General features: G+C 30.0%; 2 long non-coding RNA genes across 3 annotated transcripts; both read right to left on the minus strand.

Moving 5' to 3' along the window:
* Window positions 1-3,128: 3,128 nt before the first annotated feature.
* Window positions 3,129-9,066, minus strand: LOC127182631 (uncharacterized). Of its 2 annotated transcripts, none has more exons than XR_007829934.1 (4): window positions 8,567-9,066; window positions 6,538-6,595; window positions 3,313-3,375; window positions 3,129-3,232 (listed from the first exon to the last, which is right to left on the minus strand). It is a non-coding gene; the product is annotated as an uncharacterized LOC127182631 (long non-coding RNA). The 2 variants fall into 2 exon arrangements; XR_007829935.1 differs by lacking the exon at window positions 8,567-9,066 and adding an exon at window positions 6,883-7,175.
* A 1,210-nt stretch (window positions 9,067-10,276) lies between these two features.
* Window positions 10,277-20,340, minus strand: LOC127183286 (uncharacterized). Its single transcript, XR_007830022.1, has 5 exons — window positions 20,160-20,340; window positions 16,321-16,404; window positions 16,098-16,222; window positions 14,926-15,016; window positions 10,277-11,682 (listed from the first exon to the last, which is right to left on the minus strand). It is a non-coding gene; the product is annotated as an uncharacterized LOC127183286 (long non-coding RNA).
* Window positions 20,341-21,436: the final 1,096 nt, after the last annotated feature.

Here is a 21,436-nt window from a genome sequence, read left to right on the forward strand (position 1 = left end):
AACAAAAAAAACAAAAACAAAAACAAAAACTTGTAAATAAAACAGATTATGCATGTACATTCTAATGCATTATTATCTTTGCAAAAATAAATGCATTATAATATTTGAAAGTTTCTTTGTTTTGTGTTTTAATGCATTATACTTTTTAAAGATGTAGTAATGAATAGATTTGCATTATAATTTATTATATCTATTCACACAATTATCATACAATGCATTAGAGCATAAAGCATTAAAATACTTTTACAATGCATAATATATTAAGGCTTTAAGTGTTATGAAACTCACTTTAACTGAAAGAGAATGTTGCAGTTACGTTTACATCGTCTTTACTGTCACTTTTGAATTGCACGCAATTGAATGCAATTAAACGCATCCTTGCTAAACAGTTGAATGTTTGAAAAACCAATGAACAGTCCAAAAATTGGACTCAAAATTTAAAAAAAAAACAAACAAAAAAAAAACTAGACTAGTACTGATGGATGAAAGAATGGCTTGCAGTGGCAGATTTCAGTGATATGAGTTGACTATGAAGAGCTAAATAGATTTCTCATGATGTTTCTATGTTTAGATGAAAGTCTACAAGGAACGAGCGCATACAGGTTATTTCCCGCGAGTGCCATCAGAGGGAATCTGTTATAGCGATCGTCCAGAAACATCACGAAAACACGCTCTCTGTGCATCGGGACGACAGAATCAATCACACGAACGGCCAGATTCACCCCGCGTTCAGGTCAACAAACCAACGAAACATAGGAGGATTACATCCTGAAGAAAACAAGGTCTCTCTGTGAGTCCGGTCTCCCCCGTTTGAGATGTAAAAACTAGGGCAAATTCTCAGCAAAATAACTCAGATTGGCTGAAACAAGCTAAGCAAATTAAGTGGCAAACGGGGCCAGATGAGGCTGTTGTTTTTGGCTGCGTTTGAGCTCAGGGATTGTGTTGAGATACTCTCGTGCTCTACATTCGCTGAAAGCTTTCTGATCTTCAAGCAGTCATATGATTACCTTGACTCACCCCTGATTCTACGTATCTGCTCATAATAGAGCGTTTAATTGGGTAATGCTTGTATGCCGTTACACGCACTCGCATGCATCTGCCGATTTTTATATATCAAACTAACGGCTTTAGTGAGCTGCCTATGTAGGTGGCGTTTTGAGGGATCATTCCTGCATTAGACAATCCTTGGACTATTGGAGTCATTTTTACAATATTTTTACTTCAGAGTTTCACATTTGATTGTTACTTGCCTTTTTTGTAATTATTTGTGAAATAACTTGCAATTTCTGAGTGAAATGGTTTCTATAGCAATTACAGTAATTGCTAGGAAATGGCAAGCAACATAATTATTAAAATCAACAATTAATTAAATTAAACATGACATTTTTGTATAAAAGTGCATGCAGAAAAACTGAAATATTTTCTTGTGAAACCTGCTCAAATAACCTTAGTTCTATTTTTTATTTATTTTTTTAAAAAGGCGTTTTTTTGTATAAACATTTTCTAATTTTGAAGTAGAAAAACTGAAATGGTTTTAAAAATTAAAAAAAAAAAATAAATTACATAGTAACAATTTTTTTTAGTAATGTCACAATTACAGTACTTACTAGGAAATGGCAAGCAACATAATTCATTAAATTAAACATGACATTTTAGTATGAAAGTGCAAGTAGAAAAACTGCAATATTTTCATGTGAAACTTGCTCAAATAACCTTAGTTTAATTTTTTTTTTTTTTTTTTTTCAAAAAAGCATTTTTGTAGAAACAATTTCTAATTTTGAAGTAGAAAAACTGAAATGGTTTTATTTAAAAATTCAAAAATGAAAATTGTTTCTATACCATTTTTCCCAAAATTTCAGTTTTGTTTAAGCTTTTAAAAATGCTTAATTTAATGTGTTACTTGCAATTTATATGAAATTATTTGTAAATTTACTTGCAATTTCTAAGTGAAAACTGTTTTTACACCATTTTTAAAATTTATCCACTTTTATTTACAATTGATCTTTTTTTTTTTACAATGTGCAAATACATTAAATGCATTTTGCTTAATGCATTTTGTGTAGAAACAATTTCTAATTTTGAAGTAGAAAAACAAATTTTTAAATTCAAAAGTTAACATTGTAACAATTTATGAGTGAAAATTGGTACTATACCATCTTTCCCAATATTTCAGTTTTTTCCCAGTTTTTCTACCTTAAAAATGCTTACTGTTACTTGCAATTTCTTTTTTTTTTTAATTGTAAAATTTAACAGCAATTTCTGAGTGAAAAATTCTTTTTACACCAATTTTTAATTTACCCCCTGTAAAAAATTATATATATATATATATATATATTTTTTTTTTTTTTTTTTTTTCTTAATTGTAAATAAAAAAAGGTTAAAGTACATTTTGCAACAAAATACTATTTCAAACTTTCTACTTCAAAGTTTCACATTTAATTCATTCTTTGTAATTACTTGTGAAATTTACTAGCAAATTGAGTAAAGATGAAATCCTACACCATTTTTTAAATGTATTTATGCACTGTTAAAAAAAAAGGAAAAAAAAAGAAGAAATTGTAAAATCTACTAGCAATAGTGAAAATACTTTCTACACCAAATTTTAAGGTATTTATGCACATATTTATGCCAAAAATATTTTTGTTTTACAAGAAAACACCTGCAATTGTAAAAAGTAAATCCCACACCAAATTCTTTTCAGTACGCTCAAAGAAAGTGCTTTGCAGGCTGTTTATGTAATATTTGATGTGACGTGCATGATCTAATGATGCAAACAACATTGTTTTGAGCAAATAATGCATGAAACGTGAAGCCTGAAGATACGACACGATAATTCACATCTGTAAAAACAGGCTTTGACGGCTTCGCTTGCTCCATTCACACAGATTCACCACAGTGATGAGTGACGAGCTCCCAGGCACAAATAAAACTTTCTGGAACTATGACTCTGTTCTGTCATTTCAAAAATAGATCCTACTATTGAAAAAGAAGCTTGTGGGGAAATACATTTAGTTTTGCTCAAACTGTGTTCTATGCATGTACGGGTTCGTCTACAGTCATCACTGTTGTAATATTTGCAAACCAGCTTTATGAGTTACAATCTATTATTAAACAATATGATGCACTGGCCTTTTGTGCGACACCTCCGCTTACACGCGTTTCTGTGGTTCCTCGTCAGAGCGGATCGTCACCAGATGGTATTATGTAATGCATCCGTCAGGAGCCTGAATGACTGAAAGGAAATCAAAGAATGCAGGATTTCGTTCTGTCTAAAAGCATTGGAAATCTTTATCTTGGTGCAGTAGCTTTTACCAGGTCAGAGTTGAAATGCCTGATTTCGTCTGTGGATGAGCTGCAGGACGGGGCTCACGACACCTGAAAGTACATGAGAGTGACGGCAGAGAGATGGAGAGAAATGCTTTTTACACATTTCATTTGTTTGTCACTTTTAGTGGTTGAGGTTATGATTAACTGAAACAAAAGGAGTTTTAAACATGTAAGTAAAACAGTATTGAAGCACTTTTTACATGAAAATACTACAAGCCTTTCTTTGAAATGTTAAATTTATAGTAATCATAGACAGTAAAAATTGAAGGCTATCGGAAAATATGTTTTACAGCATTTCAGTTTTTATACATAAAAACTGAATGTTTAATTCCATGTTACTACAATGCTTTTCTTTATAATTACTGCAATTGTGAAATTTACTAGTAATTTCAAAGTGACAATTGTTTATACACCAAATTTGCATAGTTTTGCACTGCAAAAATGCAACGAAATTGTAAATAAAACAAAGATTGTTGAAGTTTTACAACAAAATACTATTCAGGTTTTTATACATTAAAAAAATAAAATCTTAAAACAGATTACACATGTATGCATGTACATTCTAATGCATTATCTTTGCAAAAATAAATGCATTATAATATTTGAAAGTTTCTTTGTTTTGTGTTTTAATGCATTATACTTTCTAAAGATGTAGTAATTGATTCGTACTATAATTTATAAAAAAAAAAAAAAATTTAATTTAATTAAATGCGTTACTTTAAATTTACTAGCAATTTCTAAAAGAAAACTGTATTGGAGTAAATGTTTACAGTATTTTGAGATATTTAATTGTTTAGCATAAAGGCTAAATTAAATCATATACAGCAGGAAAAACTACAATAAATGGTTGTCATAATAAAACTAACAAAAATGAAACAAAAAAAATCACTTCAATCAATGACAATCAAGCATTCCAGAGAGTTGTATAATAAAAGATTAAAGCAATTAATGCAGTTAATGCATTACATTCAGTAGTCCTAAAAGTATTAAATGAAACTAATATTAAACACACCTAAAATACAAATGACATATATGGGTCAATGACGTGACGCCTACATTTTTTGTCCAATTGCATTTTTTCAGTTAAAAATGGATTTAAATGCTTTACCTCAAGTAGTTCTCATATCTATGGACCCACTTTAACTTTTCAAAAAAGATGAGTTATTTGTAATTTTTCTATTATTTAAAGTGTCTAAATATCATGTGGTGCGACCGTCCGGCCATAACTGTTGATTTCCAGAGTGTTTTGTAATACTGTATAAAACTGCAAAGCATTTGCATTTATATTTATATTTATATCATACAAACTTTGTCTGATGATTTCCATTTTATGAAGTATCATGTGGTGCGACCATCAAGAAACTACTACTTTGCAACTTTTATCGCATTCAAAGATAGGACTTCGCCAATGAGGTTCAAGCAGGTTTGTAACTTTCAAATTTGGAAAAAAAAAATAACTTTTTAATGGCTTGTATGTAGTTACCACATTTGGATATCATGTGGTATAAACTCAAAAAAAAAAAAAAAAAAAAAATGCAATGAATATTTAGTTGTTGTTTTTTTTTTAAAGTATTTATTTTTATTATAAATTTCATAGTGATCTTTTGTGGGAAGCTAGCTTGTTTTGTTTAGGAGCCAATTCTGTGTTGTAAATTTTGACTGAGTTTGAAACATCATGTGGTGCGACCACTGCGGAGTGTTTTCCATTTGAGATATTTGTCCCAGATTGGCCGTTTTTGTGCTTTTATATTCAATTGATGGTTTATGTACATAAAATACTTTATTTTAGTGTAATTTGGAAAAGATTTTTATGCAGTTTGGGTCATTTCAGACGGTTTGTGTTTAATCTTTGTACAATACAAGACCAAAAATAATTTAGAGCATGCAATTTTAGCTTGGTAATTATGCATTTATTAGTAATTCTTTAAAATGTATTTATTGATAACTATTTTAATATATTTTACCATATTCCACTGCCAAGCAGAGTAAAATAAATGCTTGCCATAGGCAACACGTTAATTCTGACCCTGCAGTCAAGCACAAACTCCAGATGTTATTTTCTACTGTAAGAAAGATGTTCATGTTGTCATCTCAAAACCTAAGCCAGCAACCTCTCGCTACTCTAAATTGACTCTTCGCAAAGACCCGCACCCCTTTGTTACCGTTGCTACATCCGACAAACCATGGCACTGTTACGCCACACATCATGCACTGAAAAATACATCACAGAGCAAAGAGGACACAGACAACGTGCTGTTAATAAAACTCCTGGCGAAGGGTCAATTGAGCAGCCAAGATTGGGCAAAGTTCAGAAATAACTGGGGCTAAAGAAATGCCTGCAGTTAATGCCATGTGCTGCACTTTCCACACGTCTCTTTAAATACATTTTTAATGATATAAGGCCTTTGCGTCATTTGGAGCGACCACTCGTCATGTGGTGCGACTGATAAAAGGAATAACTGTATTAAAATAAAAATACCTAATTTCTATGGTTGAAATATGATCACTGCTACAGCATGCTTAAGTGAATGGTATTTTTAAAACATTTTTATCAGTTTTATGCAATTTACAGGAAATAAGACTGAAATTATAAAACAGAAATATGAGATCATTATTTACAAAAACACAAATGCAAATACTTTGTTTCTAAACACTTTAATTACTGAGAACATCTTAAAAAAAAAAAAAAAACATGTTAAGCATATTAAGGAAATTAATTAATTTTAATAATTTTTTTTTTTTTTTGCAATGCATCGAGATGAAAAAACACTAAAATTGCTTACTTTTAAACTTTAATATAAATTTATGTGTACACAACATTCTTAATGTTTAAATAATCACAACGTATTAATTATTTTTTGTATTTTAAAATATACTGTACTTTTTTTGGGGGGGCAGCATGAACTTTACTAAATATTATTAGACTTATTTTTTTAGATGCTTAAAACAGTTTACCAATGAGGTAAAAAAGAAATCAATACAAGACCAAGCAAAAGGAAATAAACATTTTTGAAGTTAGAACCATCATTATCAGTGACCTTTTGCCTCTTTGATTGGGGTTTGATTACCCAATCAAAAAAAGGTCAGAGGTCAAATGTCGCTGCAGCCGTATCCTTAAAGTGAGACAAAACAGGGTCAAGATAGTAGTAAGACTGACATTCATCAGGTGCAAACACAAACAACACAGATAACACTAAAGCAGCTACTGACCAAAATAGATGATGTGATGTGGACTGTGTTTCATAATCTCTCAAACAGGCACAAAAAGCTGTGGGGGAAAACAGTAGCATCATTATTCCATTTTACCTACAAATCCCAGAAGACGCTTTTGCTTTCCCACAATTTCCCTGCTATACTTCCCTCCAAAAAACCCCAAACGAACAGCCTGGGAACCAGCTAAGACCAGCAAATCAGATTAGGCTGGTTTAAGATGTTTTTGTCAGCAGGGTGTTCATTAGAAACATGCTTTAAAATAGCAGTTTTTTAAAGTCAAAACTACATGCGCTGGTGAGTCATGCACAATAAGAGGAATGATGATGTACCATAAAAACAAACCTGATTTTTAGCTTCCAAACACAGGACAGCATGAACACAAGCAAAGACATTAATGACTTAAAAAAATAAATAAATAAAACTTGGTTTTTAATAAAACACAATTTCAGTCATTTTACTTAAAAATGTCATGTTTAACTCCATGTTATTTACCGTTTCTTTGTAATTACTTGTAAAAATTTACATGCAATTTCTGAATGAAAATTAAATCCTACACCATTTTTTAATTGTTTATGTATTGGAATACAGTTTCATGTTTTCTGCTTAATTTCATGTTTAATTAAATTTGTTACTTGCGGTTTCTTTGTAATTATTTGTAAAATTTACTGGACATTTCTGAGTGAAAACTGTTAATATTTATAAAGTAAATATTTACAGTACTTTGAAAAAAATTCATACTTTTTGGTGTAAATGTAAAAAAAAAATTAAAAAGAAAAAAACTTTTGTCATTTTGTCAACTGAAACAAAAATTAAAATAAATACAACTTAACTTAGACATGATATACTGAAAATTACTTTAAATTATTTGTGAAATTAAACAAATAAAACATTAAATATACTATGAAACTTAAAGATGTAATAAATCGAGTGAGTTTATTTATTAGAGAAGTACACTAAAAAAAGATGAATGATAAATTGAATATTTCATTTTTAATTATTTGTGAAATTTACTTGCAATTTCTGAGCAAAATTTGTTTCAAAGTAAATATTTACAGTATTTTGAAAAAAAAAATACTTTGTGTAAATGTAAAAAAAATAAATTGTTAACGGAAATAAAAATTAAAATAAATACAACTGGGAAAAAAAGGCAATTTAAAACAAACAAAAATGAAACATAAAAATGAATAATTTTAATCAACGATAATCAAGTATTCCTGAGAGTTGCATAAAAATTATTTTAATTTAGCTTAATGTATCTGAGTTAATGCATTACATTTGACAGTTCTAAAAGTATTAAATAAAACTTAAAAAATTAAATACAAATAAAATGTGAATTAAATATATTGTAAAACTAAGACCTGATACACTGAAAATTACTTTAAATTATTGGTGAAATTTAAATCAGAATGAAACAAAACATTAAATATACTATAAAACTTAAAGATGTAATAAATTGACTTACTTTAATTTAATTACTTTAATTTCATTTTAGTTAACATTTTAATTATTTTTTAAATTTACTAGCAATTTCTAAATTAAAATGTTTCAAATGAAATATTTAAAGTACTTTGGAAAAAAACTAAAACTTTTCTGTGAAACATGAAAAGAAAATATCAATAAAACAATAAAACAACGGAAATAAAAAAATTAAATAAAAATTAACAAATTAAATACAAAGTGTGAATTAAATATACTGTAAAAATCTGACATGACAAATTAAAAATTACTTTTAATTATTTGTGAAATTTAAACTAAAATTAAATTAAATAGAAATTAAGTACTCTATAAAACTTAAAGACATTATAAATTAAAAGCTTCATTTTTAATTATTTGTGAAGTTTACCAGGAATTTCTTAGGGAAAATTGTTACAAAGTAAATCCAAAATTTCAAAACTTTTTACTGCACCAAATTAAACTCCTACGCAGGATGTTTATGTAATATCTGATTTTATAAACAGTCTAATAATGTAAAAAAAAAACATTGTTTTAAACAAATATTTCAAGAAATAAGCCTGAACCTACTTACAATGAAGCATTTTGTGGATGCTTCAATCCAAAGGGACTCTCAGCTGAGGAGTTCATTATAAAACACCTCATTTTAGACATCTCAGCCTAACATTACAAAGAAACGAGATGCTTTCCAAAAAAACAAAAATGTCGTCCCTACGGTTTCTAAAATGTGTGTGTCAAACCAAAATAGCAGAGAGAGCATGTCCTGCTGCCTGCGGCGCTGCGAGTCGAAGGCCAAAGGAAAGAGAAGGAAACGAGCTTCCTGTTTTGGGGAGAGAGAAACAGACACGTAATCCCACTCGGACCGCTCTGGTCTGACATCTGCATCCCGCGTTACCATGGGAACCATGTTGCTATGAGATCAATCTATTTGTGCCACCATAGAGACACGGAGCATCTTTGTTAAAAACGACGCACCTCACGCTTATCCAACACGCCACACTCGCCATCCGGACCCACAGACCTCATTATCGACGAGGGTTTCGTAAGAGGTCATTCTGAATTAGCATTTCTATTGCGGAGATTGATTTGCAGCTGGTACAGCATACTAAACACATACATTTGACAATATTATGATTGTTAGGTATTAAAAAGCTGCTCCCCTACATAATGGCGAAGGCAAAACATACTGTAGGTGAACACAAATGCAACATAACTTTGAATATTTGCACTAATATACATAGTATATACATTTATTTATGGCTATTTAAATAAATAGGTTCATTATTTTACGTGTATATAAATATATATATATATATATTTTTTTTTTTTTTTTTTTTTTTGTGCAAACCATGATGCTTTTTATTTTTCTGGACAGAAAAATAAAAAGTTCATAAGAACAGCATTTATTTGTTTTATTATGTCACTTTTGATCGTTTAATGTATCTTTGATGAATGTTAAGTAATCAAATCTATTTTAAAAATGTAATATATATATTTTATGTTAAAGTACTAAAAGAACTAAAATAAAATAAACTAAAATGTAATTTAAAAAACATGTAGACATTAAAAAAAGACAATAAAAATGACAAAAAAATTAAATTATTAACTTAAAAAAAAAAAGTAATCTTAAATACTAGCAAAAACTATATTAATAAATCAGTGATACTGAAATATCAGGATTATTTGATTAATTAAAAAGAACAGCATTTATTTGAATATAAATCATAACAATATATATATTATAAATGTCTTAACTGTCACTTTTGATCAATTTAATGCAACCTTGATGAATAAAATATTAATTTAATTTTTTTTTTTTTATAATTGTATTAATTTTATAAATATATTAATATTTATTTTTAATTTTTTTAAATATTCACAAAAATATTAAGCGCTAAAAGTGTTTTCAACAAATAAATGTTTCATATTAGAATGATTTCTAAAGATCACGTGACACTGAAGACTGGAGTAATGATGCTGAAAATTCACCTTTGATCACAGAAATAAATTATATTTTACAACATACTCACATAGAAAAGACTTATTTTAAATTGTAATAATATTTCAGAATTTTAACTGTATTTTTGGCTACATAAATAAATAGTTAAATAAAATAAATAAAAATAAATCATTTCAAACTTTCACAGGTAGTGTATAATTTTAGAATCTTGCACCATAAGCTGTTATGTCAAGTTGAAGAAACACTGTTGAATGTTGAAAACATTATATATAAACACATTTATAATCTTACAAAAGATTTTTATTTTAAAGAAATGCTGTTTTTTAAAACGGATTACAATTTTCACAAAAATATTGCGCAGCACAATGGTTTTCAACATTGCTAATAATCAGAAATGTTTGTTGAGCAGCAAATCAGCAAATTAGAATGATTTCTGAAGGATCATGTGACACTGAAGACTGGAGTAATGATGCTGAAAATTAAACTTTGATCACAAAAATAAATTATATTTTACATGTATTTACATAGAAAACAGCCATTTTAAATTGTAATAATATTTCACAATTTTTACTGTATTTTTTGTTAAATAAATGCAGCCTTGGTGAGCAGAAGACACTTTTTGAAAAACATAAAAAACATAATTATTCCAAAATTTTGACCAGTACTGTGTGTGTGTGTATATAAAGAAAATAATTGATATATTTATTTAAATAGCCATAAATAAATTATCTACATTTATATTAGTGCAAATATTCAAAGTTATGTTGCATAAAATAAAAAAATAATAATTGTTTCAAACTTTTCACCAGTAGTGCATAATTTTAGCTTCTTGCACTATAAGCGGTTATCTCAAGTTAAAGAATTTTGTGTCACTATTTTTCATAATTTATCACATTTAATTAATGTTAATTTCAGTCAGGATGGCCGAGTTTTTGCAGGGCACAACCGGAACACATCAGAGTTTTCTGCATCTCTCGAAGAATTTCAAGCTTAATTTCAACGCTGCTTTTCCGGGCCAACATCCCGCAGATATGAACCAGTCTCCAGTTCGGAGCTTTTCTAGATTAGATATTCTCAGTTATGTAAAGTCCTACATTTGCAGCGTCAGATGTTACTGGGTTTCCCTCTGGGAGCTCTTTAGCATCTATTCAAAGAAACCGCATTCATCTGTTCCACGAGGAATAAAGTAGCTCCTCTAATGGAAACGGCATGATGCCCATAATCGAGACGCGAAGCTGGCAGCTCTTCCCGAATCCGTACCTCGCTCTCCTCCCACATGCCCAGAGGTTGCTTTGCATAACCGTGACGCATTTCCTGCGGCAGACGGCCGGGGATCCTGCAGAGGTGGAGAATCCCGGGAGAGTTTATGCCGCAACACGTTGTTAGTTGGGATCTCTAACGGCTTTAATGCCCCGAGAAAATCTGCTTATTTCCTCTGCCCGACCCCAGCGTGACCCCCGCGCTTGATTTCCGCCCATCTGCGGCGCGATTAACTAACTTCCGGCATACGGCCGGGCGGGACGAGGCCGTGAGCAGCCTGACCCGGTGTCAGCCGTGTCAAGGTTGCACGGTTGCACGCTAAGCACACCCAGGGCTTTTACTTGGCACAGCTGACGAAATCCTGTGTCCTGACGTGACTCCGGCCGGCTGAGATGACTCACGCACACACGCCGCAAAGACTCCCCGCATCTCACTGCTGCTTTACACTGAGGCTGCTATTCTGCAACAACCTGAAAAACATGCACATTTTTTTTTTCTAACCAAAATGTATTTGAAGCACAGTAACTCACTGACTACACATCACTTCATTATTATCTTCTTCACCAAATAGTATTTAAAGGAAATGGTAAATGTTCCAAATTGTAAATGTATGTAAATATCTTTTGTCAAGATGCATTATAAAAAATAAAAAAAAAAACATTAAATAAAAATAAATGTTTATATATATATATATATATATATATATATATATATTTAAAAAAATATATATATTTTATATATATATATATATAGTATTTAAAGCATACTGTAAATATGTATATATATTTTAATTGTATAATAATTATATATTTATAATAATAGTTAATAAAATAAAATATAAATAATAAAGTAAAAATTGAATATATTTTAACTAAGTTTGCATATAAACAGTTACAAATTGACAACAAACTTTTGTTGAAATATATAAAACATTTGTCAAAAAACACTGAATTTAATATATATATACATTCATAAAAACACATTTTATGATAACTTTTTTTTTCAACAAAATATCTAAAGCAAACTGTAAATGTTTCAAATTGTAAATACATTTATCTTAAACCTTAGGCAAAATATATTACAAAACATACATTTTAAATAAGTATGAAATAAAAAAAACATATATATATACACATACACTAAATATTTTAGAAAATGTACTTTTTAACCAAGTTTAAATATTAACATCATTTTACGCTCATAAGTCATAAAATGATGTGTGTTCACAAACTTAGTCAATAAATATACTGGAAATGTTTTTAGTTTGCTTTTCTGTCAAAATATATTACGAAACATATTTTTCTTTGATGAAATTTGTATGTTAGTATAATTTTATGTATATTCTTACCAAAAGGTATTCAAAGCAAAGTTTCTATGTGAACACACATCATTTTATGGTTTGTAATTATTTTATTTTATTATTTGTTTACCCTTTTTTTGTAACCAAATGTATTTAAGCATACTGTAAATGTATATTCTGTCAATGGTTCAGTTCATTTGCAAAAACAGAATTTTCAAAAATCATGTTTTTTCATTGTGCATTCCAGTTAATCTCGATCAAACTGCAGTTGGGTTATTTAAAAAAAAAACAGCTAACTAACAATTAAACAAATACATGATAACATGATAAAAAATATTTTTGAAAATTAAAAAAAAAAAACACAAAAAAAAACTGTTTTTGCAAATAAGCAAAAAAATTATAAATATTTTAGAAAACGTATACTTTCTTTGGCATAATTTGTATAGTATATAAACATGTTTTTATTTTAAAAGTCATCGACAAAGTAAAATAAAATAATAATAACAGTAATAATCATAATAATTATTATTATTATTAATTATCATGCAAGTTATTGTAACCACAATACGTAATTAAATATAATAATATACCTCCATGATGCTTGAAATGCCAAGGTAAATGATCCAATTCCAAGTATTTATTTTTGCTGAAATGCATATTTAACATAAAAAATAAGCCAAATCAGATAGATTATATAATATTACTATTTATGTAAATATATTGTCCAATATGTCAGGGCAATATGATTTGCAAATATTTTCTGAATTAGCATTTTTTTTCTATATTTAAAAAAAATAAATTAATGAATTATTAATTAAATATTTTAAATACATTCCAAAAATGGCCAAACCATTTATAATTTCAAATATTTACATTTATATAATTATGTTTTACATGCATGCCTGATCACCATAATTTGTTTTGTACTTAGTATATACATAAAGCATATCAAAAATGCATATTTTTTCATGTGGGATTCCTGGGAATAAGCTTAATGAGACCCTGCGGAAATCCGGTTGTTCTGCAAGCGATAGTACATCTTGAGGGCAATGGAGGTTTTCTGAGGTTAACTTCCGTTCTGCCGATAATATCCAGTAATCCAACAGATACGGGGAATGGAGCAGATCGCGATTAGTTGTTCATCCACTTCAAATCAAACTTATTTGTGTCCTTAAGGATCAGCGGGTGGTTTTACGGCGTAATCCAGCTGTGAGTGCGGGAATCACGCTTGATCCTGTACTCGCACTAACCTGATCGTCACCCTGTAATACTGCAAACGACCTTAAACGACATCCACACTCCGGGTTCACTCAGATGTACTCGCTGTTAACCGATAAAGACTGCATGTTTTGTCTTGTGGTTATAGCTATGGCTGCTTCTTAATCATATTTACAGTTGCATTCTGAACCAAAACTTCAAAATAAGTGGCATTGACCTTAAATACAGGGCACAACAATTTAGGTTTCAAAATATGAAACATAACGAAAATAAGATTTTACTATTATTTTTTAAGTTTCTATATGAACACGCATTTTATGATTTAAAAATCAGTGTTGTTTTTTTTTTTTTTTTAGAAAAAAATAAGTAGTTTAAGTATACTGTAAATAATGTATACTGTAAATAATTTAAAAAAATATACATATTTTTTTTTGTTGTTGTTTTTGACAAAGCTTTGTATCTAAACACATCATTTTATAATTTATGGTCATTCGACTTTTTCTCTTTTTTAATATATTCAAAGCATCCTGTAAATATATTTTCTATATTAAATATATTAAAAATATATTTAGTATGAACTAATGTAAAAATTAATATTTTACTTTTTATTTATCATTTTTTTGCCTAAGGTTTGTATATGAACACGCATCATTTTATAATTTATTGCCATTTTTTGTTTTTATTTTAACAAAATGTATTTGTTTGAAGCATACTGTAAAATACAATGTATATTTGTTTTGATAACATTTATGTAACAAAACATTGGCTATACTAAATAAATAAATACATAAATTAATTAATTAATTAATTAAAAAGCCAAATAATACATGCAATAAAATGTTTGCATAAAATGTTTGGGTACAATGAATTACAAATATTTTCTGGGTAATTCTTTATACATTTAAAAATATATTAAAAGACAAAATATCAGAAATCCGTAATTTTCCATGCGATATTGCTGGGGATAAAATTAAGAGACGCATAGTTCGATTTTCAGCGCACTTCAGATATTTTAAGTGTGATTTAAGTGTCCAAACACTGTTTATCCTCTAAGGAGAAAGAAAAGCAGTCATGAAAATGAAACAATAACAGCACCAGTAAGTGCCAGAGCGAAAAACACTGAGGGATTTGAGGGAGTCTGACCCGAAATAAAGGTATAGTTCATCCAAAACTGAAAATGTAGTCATTTACTCACCTTAATGCTGTTTTTAGACTGGTATGGATTTTGTTTTTTATTGCAGCATGTGGATTGTTCATTCAGTTCTTGTCCATGAAGACAGTTCAAGCTACAGAAAAGACAAAAATATCACCAAACAAGCTCAATAAAGTATCAGTTTTTGATTTTCAAAGACTTCAAACAGAGATCTCATTTATGGAACAATGTCTTCTATTTCAAACAAAAAAAAAAAAAAGATAAAAAAAAAATAAATACACTAATAAAAAAATATTTAATTTTATGTGTACAGTTTCTTTTTTCTTTGTTTCGGCCATGTTTACACGACACTCAGTACTACTACTGGCTCGGCTCGACTGTTTTGTGACATTAAGTGAAATAAGCGAAAAAAGTTATGTTTTTTTTATGTGTGAATTTTCTGTGACATATGTATATGTGCTTATTGACAAAATTAAACCCTTATTTCTTAGATACACTGTCTTTCAAAGTACCTCTTCAGGAATATTAATATTTTTAAGGGTTTTCCAGGCCTTCAATTTCAAAGAGTCAAATTCAATTACTTTAAGCACCTTGTACGAACCCTGAAAACAAACAAAAAAAACACTGAGAAAAAAACTCTTTGATTGCAGTGCATGTGACATTCATGAATGTAAGACTTTCTGCTCTGATTTACGACCACTTTAGGTCTCAATTTGTGAAAATGCAAGACTTTTAAGTCCTGAAGAAACCCCAGTGTATAAATAAATGACATAATTTTCATTTTTTGCTTTATAATTCTTCACAACAGGGGGGAAAAAAATTATACTTTTATAAACATTATACTCTTAAAAAAATTTTTTTTTTTTTTTTTTGGTTCTTGTTTTTTTTTGCAGTGATGCATCAAATTATTTTTGGTTCCTCAAAGAACCTTCCAGTGAACAATTCTTTAAATAACTATTTTAGTAATCTAATCTAAAACCTTTTTTTAATAAAATAACCTTTTTTTAAGGTTTAAAGATTCTTTATGGAACAAAAATGCCCTGGTATTTTTGTAAAATGCCCTGGTAAAAACTGGTATCACACACAGTACATTGACAAAACATTGTTTACTTCACCATAAATGTATAAAGTATATCACAAAACACTTAAGCGAAAAATCAGGTGGCTTCGGGCTAAGTCGTGTCAAAACCGCATTTGGATTGTGTGAGACGAACCTGAACAGATTGCAGGTTTGTTGATCTGAATGAACACAAAGATCCTGGTCTCTCTCTCGCTCCTTCACTGGCATTGGCTGATGCCTTCAAGACAGCTGTTCTGACCTCTCCTGATGATTGGATTACTGTTGAAGAGACAGCAGAGGCTTTAGTGCTTTTCTCATTCCTCAGCTCACCTAGTCCTGACCCAGCTTCACCCCGTTAAGCTGAACGCCTCACTAACCTCCACCCTCACGTATTCATCAGTGCATTACGCCCTCCATCACGCAGGGTCTTAAGAGATTCACTGCGGCACCAAAGAACAACACTGCCATGGAATAAAAAAATAAAGGTAATCGCAAATGTTTATCTTGTAATTCTGACTTTTTCTGGAAATTACGAGGAAAAAAGTCAGAAGTGTGTGATAAAAGGTCAAAAATTTCTTTATTGGGTGTTGAAAAAAAAAACAGATTTGGAGATTTAGAGTCAGAATTAAGAGATTCAAAATCAGAATTGCAATATAAACTCAGAACTGCAAGATATAAATCTCAGAATTGTGAAATTTACACACAGAATTGCAAAATATAAACTAACAAGAAGAATAAGTCAGAATTGTGAGATAAACCAAGTCACAAATAACTTTCATTTTTTTTTATTCTGTAGCAGAGAGAAAAAAAAAGAAAAAAAAAAGTAAAAATTGCAATGAATTTGTAATTTGCAATTGTAAGATATAAACTTGCAATTTGTGAGGAAGTCAGAATTATGAGAAAAATTCACAAACTCCCTTATTTGTTAATTTGGTTTCAGAAACAAAAAAAAAACCTGACTTGTGAAAATTAAACTCAAAAGTGAGTTTATAACTTGCAATTACAAGATATAAATCTGCAATTCTGAGAAGAAAAGTCTAAGTTGTGAGATATAAACTTGGAACTGCAATTATTTATATATATTTATATTTTTATAAATCAAGATACATTTGAAAAATGACAAAATTGTAATTCTAATCATTTATTTACAAAAATGTAATAAATAAATAAATAAAAATAAACAAGCTAGTTTACACTTGAAACGTAAAAAAATAAATAAATCAATATTTATTTATTTATTAGTAATACTGTAACGGTATGTGTATTTGCACCGAACCGCCCTTGGAGTTTAGACTTTGGAGTGAGCAGGCCACGTGCGTATCATTATGTATGTTTCATACGCATTCAGCAAACGTGGCGACGTGATTTCCTCTTTATCTTCAGCTGGCATGTTCCTGTGACAAACACAGTGTCCTTCAGCAGATGTCGCTGTTTTAATCTTTTTATTGTTGTTAGCATAACTGTTGCAAATAAACATAGTGCCTACATTTGATATTTTTTTAAGTTTTTAAAATATGCTATATAAAATATAAAAAATAATATATATAATAACTTTTTAAAATATAAAATCAGTGTTTATTTGCAACAGTTATGCTAGTAACAATAAAATGATTAAAACAGACATCTGCTGAAGGACACTGTTTTGCGTTGCGTTGTCACAGGAACATGCCAGTTGAAGATAATGAGGCAATCACGTCGCCCCGTTTGCCGAATGCATATCAAACATACATAATGATACGCACGTGGCCTGCTCACTTCAAAGTCTAAACTCCAAGTGCTCTGCTCCTCGAAAGGAGTAGGGCATAAGGATGATCACTTCCATTTGGAATTCACCCTGTGACAGTTCGGTACGAATACACATACCATTACACCCCTAATATTTTATTTATATATATATATATATATATATACATATATATATATGTATGTGACCCCCCACATGGAGTTAAGGTCACAGGAAAATTGATTTGTACATATTGTATTTATTATTTGCATGTTTATTTCTATGTATTTATATACCTTTATTGTTATGAGTGTGTATTTCAAAGAGAACAAAGTTGCATTTTCTAAATACTGAGTGACAGTTGAGGGAAGAGTTGCCGTGGCGACTTCAGTCAACAAAGAAGGCTGCTTGACTAAAGGCAAACTCTTGTCTCTCTCTTTCTTTACTACAAAAAGGTTAGTAAAATGATCAAATGTCAAGGAAAAAAACTATAATTACATTACTTACATTGAAGTGGTCAAGTTTATGAGTAACTGTACATAAAATAAGCATTTTAATATATTTATTAATGGGTTATTTTAATGTTAAAGTTATCAACTGTCAGTGTGTGTGTACAAAAATACAATATAACAGATACTGTTGTTACTTACCTATGTTACTTACCTGAATCCAGTCTGCTGTGTGAGTTGTGTAAAGCTCTGAAAGAAAGTTTGTTAACGTTACCTTGTTTAACTATTTATTTGTTGCTACTGAGTGCTTGTATAGACTGATACATGTTTTTCCTGTGTGGAATACTATGGGTTAAAGTTTAATGAATTTGTGTTGATTAAAGTCAACAAAGAAGGCTGCTTGACTAAAGGCAAACTCTTGTCTCTCTCTTTCTTTACTACAAAAATACATTTCTCATCTGTTGAGTAGACTCCCAGGGCGGGGTCTGCAACATATATATATATATATATATATATATGTGTGTATATATATATATATATATATATATATATATATGTGTGTGTGTGTGTGTATATATATATATATATATATGTGTGTGTGTGTGTGTGTGTGTGTGTGTGTGTGTGTGTGTATATATATATATATATATATATATATGTGTGTGTGTGTATATATATATATATATATATATATATATATATATATATGTGTGTGTGTGTGTGTGTGTGTGTGTGTGTGTATATATATATATATATATATATATATGTGTGTGTGTGTGTGTGTGTGTGTGTGTGTGTGTATATATATATATATATATATATATGTGTGTGTGTGTGTGTGTGTGTGTGTGTGTGTATATATATATATATATATATATATGTATATATGTATATATATATATATATTTTTTTTTTTATATTTATAGATTTTATTTTAGTTTCAAGTGTAAACTAGCTTGTTTATTTTTATTTATTTATTTATTACATTTTTGTTAATAAATGATTAGATCCAATATGTCTTGCGAGAACGTGACAATATCCTCGCAAAACATTTTGCAGTGTTTACATTAGGGCTGCACAATTAATCGTTAAAAGACTGCGACCTCTATTCGAACACCCACACAATCTTATTCCTAAATATTACGTCTGTTTCACATCACACTTCTCACACTCCACTGACACTTACAATGTGAAACAGGTGTTAAAGACATTAAAATTTGCATTCATGCTTCTTCTGCTATATATATATATATATATAGAATCATGCAGCTTCATTAAAATAGTACAAGTTCATATCAAAATGCACACAAATTTTGTTTTTCAGTTGAATAACACTATTTTTCCCTACATTGAGGATTTCTTTAAAAAAAGTTTAAAAATCTCGTCTCGCGAACCCAGTCTCGTGGGAGAAGTGTCTCGTCACACCCCTAAAATAAATAAATATAAATATAAATATAAATATAAATATATATATATATATAAATATATTTCCATATCCACTTTTCTCTGTGTTGTTCCATACTCTTGTTTAATTACTTAGATGAGGTTTTTGCCCACATTGGTTTATTATTATGGATTTCCACCTGACTTAGGTAGCTACATTTTATGTTCCCTAGATCAGCATATTGGGTTTAGGTATCATCCGACAGCTGAAAACCGAAGCCCTCTTGGGTTTTTTTGATAGTCTAGTATGTGCCTCATAAATAGTCACCTAAACAACCGTAGACCTTGAGCTTCTCCTTTGGCTCCAGTCTGTTAAACCCATTTAGGAGCTTTATATTTAAGAGTGCACCTTCAGTTCTTATAAAAAACCCATGAACTCCCACACACAGCCAAACCACACTGGATTCCCCTATACGCACTGGTTTAGTCATCTATCAAAAGCTAATCTGGCATATAACATCTCCTGACCTCGACCGACGGGGGCAGCGGTGGTGCAATACATCACGCAGCAATCAGCCAACGAGACATAAATAAAGCAATTTACAGTTGACTCACTGCTGCTTGCCTTGTACTGCATTTCCAGCCTTATTACATCACCTACCTCCCATGATGCCTGTGCAAAACTTCTGGGAAGTTGCACATTCTGGGAACGCACATCACAAGCACACTGCAACTGGGAAGTTGGAACATTCTGAGAATGGATGTCACATCACCCTACTTCCACTACTCCCACCAAGCATGCATTGCAATAGACAGCTCTGAAAATTGGTGCAGCCCAAGAGCCTGAAAAACTGTAAGAGATTTCACAGGAAAATTAAACAGCAGGTTGACACACAAAGAAAAAGCGAAGCTCAAAGGTGCAAACGGAGCGCCTCCTGGTGGAAAATGCAGAATTAGGGCGCTTTCTTGTTTGAAACTTCCATGCTTGATCACTTTTAGTTTTGAAAGTCCCTTCAAAGGTCGCACGCTTGATAGCAAGCGTGCAAATCTTTGTGACTGACAATAGTCGAGTGTCCGAAAGTTTTAAGGCCTACAAAACATTTAGTTTCAAACGAACATGCTGCCTTGAACTAGGCATCCTGAAAATTAAAATACAGGGCATATCAATTTATTTACTGAAATATGCGACGGTGCATGAAATGGGGTGGTTAAATGGAATAATTTGAGGACACAAACCTGAAAGAAAGCTAAACGAGAGAATTCATAAAGCTTTGCGAATCTAATTGCAAGCGTAGATTGCTAATGTGGAGATGAATGGAGCAAGGACATAATATTATTGCTCAGAGGCTGATCTTTTATGGTTTCTCTTAAAAGTTTCTCCTAAAAAAAGAAGAAATCAAAACAGATGAGAGTCAGTAGTTAACATACAGTAAGCAGTATAGACACAGTTATAAAAATGAACATGGACAGGAAATAAATCAGCTTTTGAACTCCATTTCACCTTTTTATCTTCAAGTTAAGACTGTTTAAGACCTTAATTTAAGGAATAAATTAAATACAAATTCCAACAGTTTTGTTTTCCAGTGCAAATGCCTAAAGACACTTACAGTAAGATACATTTACTTTCATAACAACATGACATAAGATAAAAAAAGTCTTGATTTATGAGAAATTGATCAAAATAAAGTAAGTTTATTATTAAAGCAACAACTAATATCTGTCAATGGGCTCAATTTGTTCATTTATTTTTTGTTCAATTTATCAGAAAACAAAACTTCATATCCTCAGTTTGCATCTTAAGTAAATGTATCTTTATTTAAGGATGTTTATAAATTGAATGCAAAGACTTAATGAATTTAAGACTTTATGCTTTGAATTAAGACATTTTTTTGTGGAAACTCTCTCTCTCTCTCTCTCTCTCTCTCTCTCTCTCTCTCT

The sequence above is a fragment of the Labeo rohita genome, chromosome 20, assembly GCF_022985175.1.
Source record: "Labeo rohita strain BAU-BD-2019 chromosome 20, IGBB_LRoh.1.0, whole genome shotgun sequence".
Lineage (NCBI taxonomy): Eukaryota > Metazoa > Chordata > Actinopteri > Cypriniformes > Cyprinidae > Labeo > Labeo rohita.